Source organism: Phascolarctos cinereus, unplaced genomic scaffold (genome assembly GCF_003287225.1).
Source record: "Phascolarctos cinereus isolate Bilbo 61053 unplaced genomic scaffold, phaCin_HiC Scaffold_2;HRSCAF=192, whole genome shotgun sequence".
Classification (NCBI taxonomy): domain Eukaryota; kingdom Metazoa; phylum Chordata; class Mammalia; order Diprotodontia; family Phascolarctidae; genus Phascolarctos; species Phascolarctos cinereus.
This window is the reverse complement of record NW_027555625.1, coordinates 348,561,934-348,579,314: the sequence shown is the minus strand read 5'-3', so window position 1 is coordinate 348,579,314 and position 17,381 is coordinate 348,561,934. Positions and strand designations below refer to the sequence as shown.

General features: G+C 34.2%; 1 protein-coding gene and 1 non-coding gene across 2 annotated transcripts in view; one reads left to right on the top strand and one right to left on the bottom strand.

Moving 5' to 3' along the window:
- Positions 1–17,381, bottom strand: part of LOC144455705 (follistatin-related protein 4-like) — a 256,581-nt gene that overhangs the window by 193,554 nt on the left and 45,646 nt on the right. The gene's annotated exons all lie outside the window — the stretch shown is intronic.
- LOC144456012 (U6 spliceosomal RNA) lies at positions 12,988–13,091 on the top strand. The gene has a single exon (XR_013484924.1). It is a non-coding gene; the product is annotated as a U6 spliceosomal RNA (small nuclear RNA).

Sequence of the window (17,381 nt, the reverse complement as noted above, 5' to 3'; positions counted from 1 at the left end):
AGAACAGAAATCTGTAACTGAGTCATCTACAAATAAGTACAATTTGAAAGGATGGAAATAAAGGGATCATTAAAGCAGAGGTTACAGAGCCAGAGAGAAGAACAAGTTCCAACCCTTAGAGTAAACCCTCCTCGAAGGATTGAGAAAAGAATGAAGAACAGAGACAAGTTATAATAAAAAGAAGTAGAATGGGAAGACTACATCTGAAAGGGAAGGAGAAGAAAACAAAAAGGAAGAAGATGGGGCTGATGGCTTCAAAAAATTAAGAAAAGTGAAGTAAGATAAAACAGTCAAAAAGACAATAGATTTAGTGTTACGAAGTGAAAGGAGAGCTTCAAAAAGACATTTTCAGTAGAATAGCAGGATATATAATCTTGTATCCCTAATGAGAATTTAATTCCTTTGACAGCATTGACAATTTTTGCTTTTTCTTTGCATTTCTAATGACTACCATGGTGTCTGGAAAATAATAAATGCTTAATAAATACTCATTGGTTGATTCCTGAATCAACTCATTGATAGATGATTTTTAAAGCTTAATTGTAACAGACTCAATGCTAAATGAAAAATAGAACACAGATTTAATGGTGCAAAGGGACTCAAGGTTTTTAAGTGAGTTAAAAAAATTTTTTTTAGCTAGATGACACTACATCACATTCAACCTCTACTCACAACAAAAACTGGAATCAAAGTTTCAGTTATCTAGACTTGACAAGGACCTAAAAGGCTATCTACTACAAATGCTGCTTTAAAAACTGATGAAATGGAGATGCAGGGAATTTAACAGTCTTCCCTAATACAAAAGAGTCAGTGAGTACCTAAGGTTGAACCATGACCTATGAATCGAGATTCAACATTTCTTCCTTTGTACTATAGAATCTCTGAGTAAATGTAACAAAAATAATTTAAGATTACATTTCTACACCAAATTTTATAATGGAGTTTCCTAACACTTATCCTCTAAGATTAGCAGTAAGTGCATGTATTATTCCACACTTTCCACATAAGAAACCTGATAGTGACAAAGGTTAAATGACTTCACAGAGCTTGGCAACAGTGAAGACAAAATTTTGTCCAGATATCCAAACTCTAATTTTAACATTCTTTCTAGTAATACTATTCATTCTCTAAGATAAGACTCACAAATAAATTGATTCATGTCTTCAAGTATTTGAAGAATTAATTCCATTGGGAAGAAAGATGACACTTGCCTGACAATCCAAGAAGACAGAAGTAGTATATAGAGTGGAAGCTCTAGAAAAAGAAATGAATTGATGAAACAACAAGCTTCTTAGCAATCAGAGCTATCCACATCAGGAAATGAGTGTTTTCATAAGCAAAACCTTCATTATTATTGGAAGGCACAGAAAGGGCAAGAGATGAGCACTAGTAGACACAGTGGTAGAGAGGATTACAGCCTGCTCAAATGAGATGCTGGATGGCCATAGGTTACTTTAAAGTCTAAAGAGAAGTAATCCAATATTATATTGAAAAAAAACTCCACGTAAATAAAAATACACACTACGCTTGAAATGTTGCTCACAAATTGTGATTATTTTAAATTAACCCTTTGACCCAGCAATAACACTTTTAGGGCTATATCCCAGAACATCATACAAATGGGAAAGGACCTACACGTACAAAAATATTTATAGCAGCTCTTTTTGTGTTGGTAAAGAATTGGACGTTGAGGGATGCCCATCAATTGGGAAACGGCTGAGCAAGTTGTGGTATATGAATGTAATGGAATACTATTGTGCTATAAGAAATGATGAGCAGGGGCAGAGCCAAGATGGCAGAGTAAAAGCAGTGACTTGCTTGAGCTCTCCCCCAAACCCCTTCAAATACCTATAAAAAATGGCTCTAAACAAATTCTAAAGCAGCAAAACCCACAAAAAGATAGAGTGAAACAAATTTCTAGCCCAAGACAACCTGGATGGTTGATCAGAAAGGTATATCACACCAGGCCAGGAAAGGAGCACACTTTGGACTGGGCATGTAGGGCACAGCGAATCTGGGGCAGGCCTCAGGGGACTGAATTGCACGTAGCTGTGGCAGTTTCCAGATTTCTCAACCCATGAACGCCAAAGACAACTTAGAAGGTCAGTGGGAAAAGTCTGTTTCTGTGGTGCTGAGAGAGAAGCAATGTGTTCTCAGCTCCATTCCCTGAGCTAGGCCCCAGGGTGGTGGCTGCCTCCTGAGCTTCTGGCCCACAGACTGAGGGGGAATCAAGTGCCTGATCAGAGAGGGATTGCAGAGAACTCTTTGCCAGTGCTGAGGCAGGAATCTCTTGCTTTGCCCATGCTTGGATCTGGGTTACAGTTCAGGTGGCGGTCCTGGGGTGAGGAAGATCGCTGGCTTGGTGGAGCTTGTACTGGTGGTGCAGAGAAAATCCTCCTCATAGTTCCAAGGCAGAAAAGAGTGCTTGTGGGCCCTCACAGACCAGAGCACAGGTCAGGAAAGGAATAAACACCTAGCCCTTGATCATAGCACCTTGGAAGAACTGAAAATTTATGGGTTCCTAGAAATATCTCTGAAAACAGCTGCACATAACCCCTGAAGCTTGGGACAGTACATTCTCCACACTGGAAACAGACTTCTACCTTAACAAAGAGTTTATAACTCAAGTAATTGGCCGGGATCATGAGCAAGCAGCACAAATGGAGTCAGACTATATTATCTTATTGTGGTAACAAAGAAGATCAAAACATACAACCAGAAGAAGATAATGAAGCCAAAGCTCCTACATCCAAAGCCTCCAAAAAAATATGAATTAGTCCCAGGCCATGGAAGAGCTCAAAAAGGATTTTGAGAAGGAATTATATATATGTATGTATGTATGTATGTATGTATGTATGTATGATAGATAGATAGACAGAAAGACAGACAGATAGATAGATAGATATAGATACAGATATAGATATATAGATACATAGATGGATAGATAGATAGATAGATAGATAGATAGATAGATAGATAGATAGATAGATAGATAGATAGATTTAGGTAGATAGATAAGATAGATAGATGGCACAGGGTGAATTGAAGATGAAGGGGTCTCATCTGGAGAATAAAAATAAGGGGTGAGAGAGGATTATACTGGGAGAAGGAGAAAGGGAGAGGTAGAACAGGGTAAATAATCTCAAGAAAAAACAGAAAAAAAAGGCTCTTACAGTGGAGGGGAAACAGGGAAAGGTGAGAGGGAATGAGTGAATCTTATTCTCATAGGATTTGGCTTAAGGAGGGAATAACATACACACTCAATTGGGTATGGAAAGCTTTCTTACCCTACAGGAAAATAGGGGGAGAAGGGGACAAGAGAGCAGAGGAATGATAGAGATGGGGGCAGATTGGGAAAGGGGTAGTCAGAAGCAAACATTTCTGAGGAGGGACAGGGTCAAAAGAAAGAATACTATGAATGAGGGGGGATAGCATTAAGGGAAATACACTTAGTTTTTCACAACATGACTACTATGGAAGTGTTTTACATAACTGCACATGTATAACTTATACTGAGTTGCAATGTTATTTCATAAAAGGGATTCAATTCCTTTTACAAGTCTCCATTTACTCGTGGACATATGTAAACATACTACAAGATACTTTTAGAAAACAGACCAAGGCACTGAGATAGTCACATAAAAAATAAATATGAGAAATAGGATTTGATTAAAAGACTTCCTAACTCTGATGTTCTCTATTCATTATTCTGCATTGTCTCATATGACAATTCACATTTCTATTACTTCCTCACAATCGCTTTTTTTGGTAGTAAAAATATAATTTTCTTTGCTTCATTCTTACGAACAGATTTCAAATGTCTTTCCAACAATCACATTACTTATGTCTGAACTTGACGCTACAAATCAAGATTTCATGTGTAGCAATCTATCTAATACTAAGGAAACTCCCAATTAATGTCAACGTCATTTTAACATATTTAGGTTTTTTCTTTTTTTTAGTGTTAACATGCCATGAATGGCATATATCATACTGCATGTATGTTGTGCATCATTGCTATAGCAACCAGTATGTGAGGCTGGGAATGTGATCAATGAAACACAAAATGCTATCCTATTTTTTTTTCTTACAAAACACTGAAATGTACAAACCTATATGAATCCTATGAATCTCAAAGAATGTTCCCCAATGAAAGCATTGATTAAGGCATTGAAAAGTAAAGAGATATAGAAAACTTTGAGAATAATGAACAAAAAGATCTTGCTAATTAGTGTTTTAATCTAATACACAGAAATTAAGATATTTTCCAATATTTTACTAGATTTGAAAAGCATCAACATTTATTGTCATAACAAAAATAATAAGCTTATTCCCTAAGTGAAAACAAATTTTATAAGGAATGACTGAATTCTATATTAAATCAGTAGGTTTCTATGCCAGCCAAATGAAGTTATGCTATATTGATAAGTCCTAACTGATGTGTTGGGGGGTGGAGAAGGTTATAAGTAGGGCATGAAGAGAATGATGAAGTAATTTCTCTGTCTAAAACCTGATAGGAATAGGAAAAGAAGCTACATGATACTAATATTTCTTTTTGCAAGAAACAAAAATATTTTCACATTTCTATCTGAAACACAACCAAAAATATCTTATTCCAGGACAATTTTATAAAATAATTGTCAGACTACAGGTGAACATTATCCTAAATATTCTTCTGTTAACTCAGTAGAGGGGGAAAAAGAGTGTCTCATGAATTCACTATTTAGTTTCAGTACTGCCTTCAAGGTACACTATAAAAAGTTTAAAATAATTAATAATAATAGCTAACATTTATATAGTATTTGATATATATCAGGCAGAGTGCTAAAAGCTTTGCATTTATTATCTCATTTTATTTTCGTAGCAACATTATGAGGTGGGTGTCGTTATTATCAGCATTTTATTGATGAGGAAAAAGATTGATACAAAAGTTGGTAATACTTAAGGGACATACAGCTAGTGTCTGAGGCCAGATTTCACCTCACGGCTTCAAATTTCCAGGAAAAGAACTCTATTCACTGATCACGTGTTAGCCATATTGCAGTAAGGAAGTAAAATACCTGAAGAGGCAAAGGACCCTAAAAATTTCTCAAAAGAATGGAACAAGATTAGGGTTTTCCGACATGGTTCAAGAGAGAAATAAGAATCATGAATGCAGAATGAGGCTTTTACAACAGAAAATTGGCAGAATAGATACACTTGAGTATCCGATGACAAGTATTTCCAAGGAAACAAAAGGGAGACAAATAGATAGGGAATGCAAACACCCAGAAGGAAAGGACAAATCAGAAAAAAACTCAACACAATAGAGTTAAGAGAAAATGTGACATTGGAGAAATAAAACAGATCAATTAGGATGAATAGAGACAAGTTAATGATCATCTTCCTTCCAGAATCAAATGACAAAGCAAAAACCCAAACACTGTAATATGCAAAATGATATATCCACAAACATACACAGTCCACACACAACAACAATAACAATGTAGAACAATGTAGAAAACGGGGGGGGGGGAAGCCAGTTAATCTAAAGATTGCAGACTAAAAAATAAAAATAGGAAAAAGAACTATGCTGCAAACTACAAAACAGTAGTTGAAGTAAACAATTCCAGTGACAGACAAAAAAAATTGTTCTAATATAAAGTAAAATAAATTACAATAACATGAATATTTTGCTCCCATCAGAAACACAGAATTGAATAAAAAACAAGTTCTGAGCAACAAAGAAACTAAAGATAAAACTGAAAGTAAAATATCTGGTAAAACTTTGACCAATCCTAGGTGGGGAAAGATGGATAATAAATATAATAATGCCATTTGAAGCATTAAAAAACATGTAAGTAAACAGGCAAGAGAAAAGAAATACGAGAAAAGTAAACTAACAGAGCAAATAAAGAAAGTAGAAGCGATAATTAAATCATACCAGGAAGAAAAAGGAATGAAAAAACCTAGAAAGAGAAACACATTTATTGGAATTAAAACAATGAGAAAATAACAATGGAGACCAGTAAGAGATTTTGCATTCTAAAAGTACACAAAGAGAATGTAGTGAAAGTGAATATTAAATGAAAGAAATATTGGTGGGGGAACTGACTTAAAATTTTGGCAGACTCAAAAGCAAAACACACTGCCTACAGATCTATCATTTGTATCTCTGCATGTGTGTGTGTGTGCATGTGGGTGCATGTTATAAGAAATTACAGAATAGGGGGGTACATAAAAGAGGAAAGCTATTCCTGATCTGGCATCATGGTAATGGAAATAATCTATTGGGGTTTTTTTCCTAAAATTTATCCTGTATGTTGTCTCACATATTAGACTATGAGATCTGGAGAGAATGGATTTTCTTTCACTCTTCTTTGTGTTTTCACTGCAGTTAGTTACTTAATAAATGTTTTTTGATTGACTAACTGATGAGAGAAAGAATATAAGGAGGGATAGGAGGGGGGATGTAGAATGTATGCTAATTAAGTTGATGTTAATGATGAAGAGAAAGTGACTCTTAAGAGTCGCTCATAAAAAGATATCTTTGGAGAGGATGGAAAACAAAGGAATTGAAACCTCATCTGAGTGATGGGGTGTCATATTCTAATGTACTCTGAGAAATAGAGGAGAAATAATGAAGAAAATGTAGGAAAGCATTTTTTTTACAAAAAGGTAAAGAAAATGTAAAAGAAAAAAACAAAAAAGGAATTGAAGGTGAGGAAAGGTGGGATGATTTTAATTAAGTTCTTAACTAAGAAAAAAAGATTTCAATAACTAAATAAAAATGTAGAAATAAAAAGGAAAAAATAGTTTATATAAAGCTCAAAAACTAAGGGATGGATAAAAATGAGAGTGGATGCAGGGATTAAGGAAGTCAGGAAAAGAGACTATGGGAATAAGGAAATCATAATGAAGATGTACTGAAAACAACTGAAGAGACAAAGTATTATCTTCACAGAGCAAGGAAAAGAGAAAATATGTAATTAGGGAAAAGATAATATTAGAGTCAAACGGAGTGAATAAAAGGGAGTATGAGAATAAATGGAATTTAAGTGTCAAAAGATTGAATAAATATCAAACAATCCTTTACATTGAACGACAGTGAAAAACTGTAGAAGAAAACATGTCCCACAGTTACTTCCCTGTAACACACATAAAAAGCAAATGCACAAAATAAAAATGAGATTAGAAAATTTACATTGTATTCGATGTACCTGAAAAACAAGAGTTGTAATCATGATACCAAAAATTGTCTGAGACAAAGGGAAATGAAAAGAGCAGAGAAAATAATATAAACAATTAATTATAAATAAATGGGAAGAATAAGCAAAACAATCAAAAATGTATTTTGGAAAAATAAGAACAAGCAGAGCTCTAAATAGTAGAAATGAGAAGAAAATCAACAATGTTATTTTACAGTTGTATATTGTATATAATAAGAATTGTTCAATTCATTAATCAGTTATTTTTTTCTCATTTACCAAATGTAATTTTTAAAAAGAAATATTTTTTGTTATATAGGATGACTTGGTCATGGTGAAGAGAGCAATACTGGAAAAAAATTTAATGATTTACATCTAAAACTAGATGTCCAGTAGTCATCATGAATTCAATATATCCAAAATAGAACTCATTTTCCGTCCCCTTAAACTGTCCTACCATCCCAAATTCCCTATTATTATAGAGAGTAACCATGGTCCCAATACTGCAGGCTTAAACCTAAAATTCTCCAAGGCCTATAGATTTTACCTTTACAATATCTGTAGAATATGCTCCCTTCTCTCCTCTGATACTGCAACCACTCTAGTTTTGGTCCTTATCGCTGCAAACCTGAAATACTGTAATAGACTAAAGTTCAGGTCTGATAAACAGACACCCCACCACCACTTCACACACACACACACACACACACACACACAACTGAAGTCCTTTGCTTGCCTCCAAGATAAAATACAAAATACTTTATTTGGCATTCAAAGCCCTTCATAACCGACTGCCCTTCTACCTTCCAAGTCCTCTTGCACATTACTCCCTGACAAAGCATCCACCTATTAAGACCTGTCTGACAAGAGCATCAGCCTGCTAGGAGGCTTTGTCTACTACGGTGAAGTAACCAATGACTTTATCATATTCAAAGCTTTTGTCCCTGGGGCCAAAAAGTAGCCTTCACCCTGAGAAAGTTGTTGCTGGTACAGATTGAACATGCTACCTTGGAGAAGATTGACTTGAAGTTTATTTATACCACCTCTAAATTTCACCATGGCTAGTTCCAGATCATAAAACAGAAGAAAGCTTTATTGAGATCATGCAGAAAGGGCCATGTTGCTAAAGAAGCTGCCTAATGTTTCCAGACCAACTTGGAGCTCATAGATTTTCAATAAATTGAAACTAATTCCGATACTAAAAAAACCCCATAATTCTGGGGGCCAGAAAGTTACAATTGATGTATAGTACTCAATGAATTATTAAAAAAAAATTCTCATGTTGGTCACTCAAAGTCACACCACTGTCTTGAGGTGTGGGATTTAGGAAAGGGAAAAATACAACTGAAAACATCACATAGTCATCTAATGGTGTGAACACACATGTGGAGGCTCATTGCATCTATTAAGGTTGAAATGTAAAGACTTAAACATGAACTATTTTTCTTAATAAAATCACTGTAGGATACTTTGGGCTTTACATGATAGCTACCCACACCTTATAACCATATGGTAATTCTCCTCGACAAAGAATAAAACAACCATACAAAACTCTGCTCCACAAAGACCAATATCATTATTACTATTCCAATATATTATTTCCATTAGAATTCACATTAAGATCACCACAAGGCCATAAAGGACACCAACTATCACATGTATTAACATAGAAATAATTTCAGCTGGGCATTAGATCAAACAACGTCCAAGAAATGCAAAGCAAAATATCAGTAAACATGTTTATCTTGCAGAAAACTGGTTAAACTTGCAGCCATAAAACTATAACCACTGAAATAGCTGGTTAAATAGGGAATGCAGCACTGACACAGATGAACAGGTTAGAAGATTGCCCAAGAAAGATGACTAGAAATGGGCCAGTAAAGAAGAAAACCCAGAGAAACACTCTGAACAGGAGCATTCCATGATGACCTGGAAGACCATAGAATTCTGACCGATACTAATTTGAGTTTAAACACACAAAGTACGAAATAAACCAATGTTAAGAACTCACAAAACCAGGTAAGGCCGAACACAGCCTGAGTCATTTACATAAGAGTGTAGGAAGTTGCAAAGCTTACCAGCGGTACAAGATCCAAAATGAGAACCTGGAAGTGAACACACAAGCAAACAGAAGACAATGAATATAATGAAGAAATTTTATTGGTTAAGAGTTAATTAAAAGCTAAAACCAGAAGAAAGAAAATTTATAAAAATAATAATGAGATTATCAGAGCAAAAAGGATTATCTTGGTCGATAAGAAGAAAATAAGAAATTTGGAAAATAAGAAGACATTTAAAAAGTGGGAACTGTAAGTAAAATAAATGCTCCAGTGAAAAGAATAGAAAGGAAAATAAATAAGTCATTCAAAAAGATGTAACATTTTGAAAAAAATATTAGTTCTGTGAAAATCAGAAGGTAACAAAGATAGATAGATTGACACAATGTTACAAATGTATTTCAATACAAACGATAACAGAAAAAATTTAAAATGTAAATGTTGATCTTATACCAGTTAACATCAAAAATCATTTAAAAATCATTTAAGAATCATCAGCTTAAACCACAGGGCAATCAAACTGTGCATACCCTTTAATCCAGCAATACCACTACCAGCAATGTGTCCCAAAGAGTCATTAAAAATGGGAAAGGACCTATATGCACAAAAATATTTAAAGCAGCTCTTTTTGTGGTGGCCAAGAATTGGAAGTTGAGGGGATGCCCATCAAATGGGGTATGGCTGAACAAGTTGTGGTATGTGAATGTAATGGAATACTATTGTGTGCTGTAAAAAGTGACGAGAAGGCAGATTTCAGAAAAACCTGGAAAGACTTACATGAACTGACACTGAGTGAAGTGAGCAGAACTAGAGAACATTGTACATAGTAACAGCAACATTGTGCAATTATCAACTATGACAGACATAGCTCTTCTCGCAATACAATCATCCAAGACAATTCCAAAAGACTCATGATGAAAAACGCTACTCACATCCAGAAAAAGAACTATGAAGTCTGAATGCAGATTGAAGCATACTATTTGGACTTTTTTTGTTTTTTGTTTTTTGTTTTTCATGGTTTTTCCCTTTTGTTCTATTTTCTTTTTTTATAACATGACTAGTGGGGACATATGTTTAACATAATTACACATGTATGACCAATAACAGATTGCCTTTGTCTTGAGGAAGAGTTAGGGGAGAGAGAAAGGAGAAAAATTTGGAACTCAGAATCATATAAAAATGAATGTTTAAATCTATCTTTACGTGTAATTGGAAAAAATAAAATACCATTTTCAAATGTATCATAACATTACTAGAAAACCATAAAAACTCCAATGCTCACAAAACTGTAGGAGAGCTTATTTTTTAAAATTATAAGTAAAAATTTAAAAAAAAATTACTGAAGTCCTCAGCCATTTCTTCCTAAAAGAAAATGAAAAATAAACCTTCCAAAACAGTCACAGCCAAAATGTATGTATTCTAATTCAAAAAACAAACACATCAATCATCAAAAAGCCTTACGGTGGTATATAGAGTCAATGCACTTTCTTTCTCTATGGCTAAAAAAACCTTTTAAAAGAGAATTTTCTATGAAGTTCCAACAATTTTCTGGAAGGTGAAAACTGGAACATAGGAAATTAATTTATACAGCTAATTATAGCTAGCAAAACCGACAGAACTAATCAACTGTTTTATACTTCCCATCTGCAAACAGGAAAGTTTGTTCCCTTACACAACTGTCATTTTTCCTTCTTCATCTTTCAATTGTTTCCATAATGTTCAGAATGATTTCTGAAGGACTTCTGTGTAGATCTTATAAGCACAATCATGAACATGTCTCTGGTTACTCTTATCAGTGAGTAAATGAGATTTCCCTGTAATCTTTCCACTTGAGAGCACATCTTTATGACTGATTATTTTTACTGAAATGCATTCTGCTTTCTGTTATCATCATTCCAAACACAAGTATAACATATAGGAACTTAGGTCTACATCTGGAGTGGAAAGGAGATGATTGAGATTAAACCTCACAATTCCTAAGTAAGAAAACTGAGGGCCATAGAATATGACTACAATGGTCATCAAAAAACATCTATTACAAAACTATGTTGCACCATGTTTAGGATGGAAAATACAAAGAAACTATTCTTCTTTTTAAGGAGCATACATCAGAACTGACAGCATACAGGCAAATATGGATATCTACATACAAACATAGAAAATATAATTTATCTAACACTTCACATTATTTAACAAATAACTCACCTACAATTTTTAACAAGTAACTTTATCTACTCAGCAACTCTGGAAAGAGACTGCAATTATTATCACCATTTACAGAGGTGAAACGAAGGCCAAGGAGATCAAGTGGCATTTCTAAGATAACACAGATAGTTTTTATCCATGGGGAGACTGGAAATCAGGTCTTCCTGACTTACAGCCCAAAATTTTTACCAAATGTTCTAATAGCCCCCAAGAAACTATAAATAAGGAACTGGAACAAAGAGGTGGGCAGATTGGTTATAACACAGAGATTGAGAAAGAGAGCAAAGAAGACCTGAGTCTGTAAAGACTAGTTGGCGACAGGAATGGATTTAAAAGCCAGTTTTGGAAATACATATTTCATTCTAGAGGGAATAGAGAACAACTGGAGTTTTCAGTGTAATGAAATACATCAGTTGTAAGCAACAAAGGCAATATTCAAATTTTTTTTCTCTACTTTTAGACCCAATGGTCTTTCTACCACTCCAAAACGTCATAAAGAAAATTACATTCTCACAAGTCCAAGGGTTTGAACTCCTCAAAAATATAAATGTAAATCTCATTTTTATGCAGATGTCATATTTAAAAGCCTGTAAACATTGTCTAAACCCTTAATTTCATTACTGAAAATAGGTACAGTCTGTCAACTGAAAACGTGCAAGGCTTCCTTCCACAAAGTCTTATTATGAGTGAGAGGTAAATGAGCATGAAATAGAATTTGGAAAATATTGCCCTTAAACTCAAGTTGGTAATATGCTTCTATAATCTAATATATATATAAAATGTTGAGAGGAGGGATCTGGAAATGATTTTATAAAAGTTGCCTTGTGGTAGAAGGAGTTTTTATTTCTCTCAATTCAGAGATAATACTCATTTCTCCCCAAATTTACTTTTACCAGAAATATTATGGTGGGGAAAACAGTAATTCTCCCAAAATGTAATAGAGATAAAGTAGGTCATTTGCACTTTCCTGAAATAGCCCCTTTACTCACAGAGCCCAGATACATTTCCTTTTCAAACCATAAGAAGTAATTTCAGACAACTCCAGAAGAAATTGGTTATGCCCCATCCATTATGCTACCAAGAAATCACCCACATACAGTTGGCCTTTCAAGTATAATCATATTAAACATGTCAGGTTATTATTGACCCCAGCTCTACCTCCTTAACAAGAAACTTTGGACCTTAACATGATCAACAGCATAGAAGTTTTGAAAGCAGGAAGACTTTGATTTGAATCTTCCTGCAAAGACTGTGTGATTTTGGGAAATTCACTTAAGTTCTTTATGCTTCAGGTTGCTCATATGTAAAAAAGGAATATCAACCATTCTGACCTCACATGGCTTCAATAAGCTGTAAAGAACACAAGGTAGTGGAAGTGTTTTACAAATATCAAAGTAATTATGAGCTATTGTTTTTATTGCTGCCATGATTAAATATGCTTAGAATATCCTTGTTATTATAATTGATGTCATCTCAAGTTTCAAGATAAAGTAACAAACCCTGTGCACTGATTAGACAATTCTAGCCTTAATAATACAGGGTTTGCTTTGGCAGCTCATATGCTAAAATTGAAATGATAAAAAGATTAGCATGGGCCCTGTGCAAGGATGACATGAAAATTTATGAAGCATTCTGTATTAAACTTAGAAAAAAATTTGAAATAAGTTTCTCTGATAAAGGCCTCATATGTCAAATATATAGGGAACTGAGCAAAATTTATTAAAATAGGAGCCATTCTTCAATTGATAAATGGTTCAAGGATATGGACAGATAGTTTTCAAAAGAAGAAATCAAACCTTTCAAAGGTCACAGGAAAAAATGCTCTAAATCAGTATTGATTTGAGAAATAAAGTTAAAACAATTCCAAAGTACTACTTCATACAGATCAAAGTAGCTAACACGACAGAGCAGGAAAATATTAAAACTGGAGGGGCGGTGGAAAAGTAGAAACTCTAATGCATTGTTGGTAGAGTCATGAACCTGTCCAACAATTCAGGAGAATATATTGGAAAGATATAAGATTGTGCATACCTGTTAATAGGAATATTAGTATTAGGTTTGTATCCCAACGAGAAGAAAGAAAAGGGAAAAAGACCCATCTGTACAAAAATATTTATAATGGTTCTTTTTGTGGTGGCAAAAAATTAGAAATTCAGGGGATGCCCATCAATTGGGAATGGATGAACAAGTTGTGGCATATGAATGTAATGGAATACTATTGTGCTATTAAGAATTGTTGAGCAGGATGGTTTCAGAAAAACCTAGGAAGCCTATGTGAACTGATGCAAAGCAAATTAAGTAGAACCAGGAGAACAATGTAAATAGTGACAGCAATATTGTAAGGATGAACGACTGTCAAAGATATAACTATTCTGATAAACTGTCCAAGATAATTCAAAAAGAGCAATGATGAAAAATACTATCCATGTTCAGAGACAGAACTGATTACCTCGGAGTGCAAATCGAAGCATACATTTTTCACTTTATTTTTCTTCTCTGTGTGTGTTTTCTTTTGCACCATGGATACTATGAAAATATGCTTTGCATAACTTTATATGTATATTGATATCATACTACTTACTTAACCAATGGGTATGGGAAGGGTTTGTAATGAAGGAGATAATTTAGAACCTAAAAAGTTTTTAAAATGAAATGTTAGAAACATTTTTAAAATGTAATTGAAAAATACTTAATGAAATAAAAATACATTAAAATAATATATGGTATAGGAGAAATAGTACTGAATTTGGAATACCTCTAGTGAAATCCTAAATGAGCCACTTACAAAATGCTTTCCACATCACAGTAAATTGCCTCCCGCTTAGCTTTGTACTCTCAAAGAACAATTCTTAGTAAAGCTTTATAGTGAAATAATAAGTTAATAAATATAATAACAGAGCATTGCTTCCCATAAAACGTGAGCTCTCTATTTTACAAATACACATACCCTCAGGAGGAAGAGTAGAAATACATAGTGATTATTTATGGGGGATACGTAGACAATGATTAGACTCTAGACCCATTCTACCAAGTCGTATAAGCACTAGCAGATTGGGTACATGAAGCATGGCTTTCTATATCTCACACTCAGAATTCTGGGCATAATGCCAAATGATCAGATTGTCCTTTAATTCCAATAGATTAAAAACCAAGTTTCAGTATTATCCCCCCAAATGAGATCACCAATTACACTTAGAATCATTCCTATATCATTGATTTACCAAGAAGTTATTGGTATCTCAGACATATAATCCAAAACAATTAGTATCAATTTTACCTTTTACAAAGGGATATTTGGAAGAAAAAGAGATTACAAATATCAGGACGGTTTTAGATAACAGAAGAGGGCATTTTGAAACTTGATACGTCCTTACATTGATAGATAAAAAAATACAAACAAACAAAAAACCAAATCTTTAGTGCACATAATAGGAGCCAAATATCTTTACATACCACTAGGTATTTAGAAGCTGTATTGGGGAAAATTTGTTCTCTCTACCTGCAACATTAACATTATAGGTTTCAACCTTGCTTGTTAAAGGTATCTCCAGGAGGGATAATTTTATTCAAACAAGTAGTTAGTAACATAAAATCTACTACATAAAGACAATCAAAGAAAGAAGAGGACAGGGATCAAAGAGAACCAAGCTTCTCAAACATACCTCAATAACACAGCAATCTCAACTACTAAGAAAAAATAAATAGGGAAGAATTAAGGAAAATAAAAACAAATAATAGATTTCTATGAGCAGAAATTCAATAAAATTGAATGATACTATAGAGAAACAATCAGCCAAAGAGGCAGCAGTGAAATTCTGTCATTCAGTTGTTTCATTTATGCCTCACTTTTTGTGACCCAATTTGGAGTTTTCTTGGCAAACATACTAGAGTGTTTTGCATTTTCCTTCTCCAACTCAGTTTAATAGTGAGGTACTGAGGCAAATAGGGTAAAATAACTTGCCCAAGGTCACACAACTAGTAAGTTTCTAAGGCCATATTTAAACTCTGATCTTCTGACTCCAGGGCTAGCATTCTATTCACTGTGCCAGATTTCTGTGACTGGCAGAAAAAAAAAACAGCAAAAAATATACCAAAAGATGGTTATAGATATTCTTTATTCAATAAAAATTAGCAAGAATTTGCAATTGTAATAAATCACAGGACTAAAAGAAACTTGAAGTTAAAAATAAATTAATTCAGAACTAAAATATTATTTTAAAAATGAATAAAGAGGCAGCTTGGTGGTGCAGTGGATAGATCACCGGCTCTTGAGTCAGGAGGACCTGATTTCATATGTGACCTCAGACACTTGACACTTAATAGCTGTGTGACCATGGGCAAGTCACTTAACACTATTACCTAGACAAAGGGAAAAAAAATGGATGAAATATGAAGGAAATAAATAAGATAAAGGGGGTAGAAATATTAATAAAAATAGGGCCAAATTTTCCACTCTGGAAAATGAAACTGCACAGCACACTGGAGTGAATAACTCAATTATTCACATTCTTATGGAGTAATAAAAGATTTATGCATAAAAACATGGATGACAGATCATAAAAAAGCTATTTTAGGATTATGACATCAGAAAGGAGCTAGAAGTATAACAGAAACAGGACCCTGTAATTCAGGAAATTTTCAAAAACCTTCTCAGAAGTAAAAACAGAAACCATGAGATAGAAATATGCAAGAATCTAACATTCATCATGCCTAGTCATATCACAGTTGGAACTCAAAAATTAGATTTTTTTCAGGCTAAAAACTATGAGATCACATCATCATTCATGCTACATGCCTAGGTAATACTTTTTCAAATCTTACTGGAATGAAAGGTAGGATCCCACACAGCACAGTAATTAAGAGATATCAGAAAATAGACAATCCAGAGAATTTGGATAATACCTATAACGTTATGTCCTCAATTGTTTACAGCTCAGTCAGAATTACTTTTTCGAACAAGCATATACCAAGAACATTCTACCCAAAACACTGTGACAAAATCTCCGACCAGTACATAAAAAATTCAGAGGAAAGTAGGTTTAAGTTTAGGGCACACATGTGCAAAGGGAGAATCCACAATTTCCAGAAATCATTTTCTGCTACTGTGGCATTATTTATGAAATTTCCCTTATCCAATGCATACATTTTCTGACAGACTCTTTGTACAGTCGTGAAGTGACCTTTTGATACTTCTTTTATTATTTTTTTTCTGTAGCTCCAAAGGTAGATATGACCAGTGCAGTCAGAGCCTCTACTGTTCCAAGTATAAGATACTAGCAAACTTACGAGAAAGAAGTCTGAAACCTCCAATCCTCAAAAGTACATATGATCCTTCTCTGTATTAAGGTCAGTAAAGAGGAGAGCAAAGCTGATGCTCTCCCTCTCCTGACTGCTGTGACCAAGTAATTCATTTTCAGGGTCTTGGCTGAAGGCTTTTAAGTACTAGGTACTAAGGGAGTAGAATGTCCTACTCTGTTGAATACAAAATGGGTCAGTAACTTATACATACCTCAGTGGACATCATGAAGTTTCCTCTGACCATTGTAAATACTTTCCTTTTCAATACCACTCAAGTTCATCTAGTTGCTTTCTACATTTACATGGATCAAGGACTGTTTCGAAATTTCTTCTAAAGCTTATGGAGACGTCCAGGTCGAGACAAAACTTGATAAACAGTCTAGATGGATTTTCAACTGAGTAAGGCATTAGAGAGGAGAATTATATTACTTGCTTCAAAAGTGTTGAGCCATTATCTAACTAAATCCCTACCACTGCAAGAACATATATTTAGATCTAGAAGGAATCTCAAAGGTCATTGAATTTACTCCACTTAACAGATGACAGACATAAAAGGGGAAAAAATGATTAAATAACTTGCTCAGAATCACACAAGAAATAAATCACACAGAGGCAGGATTTGAACTGAGATCTT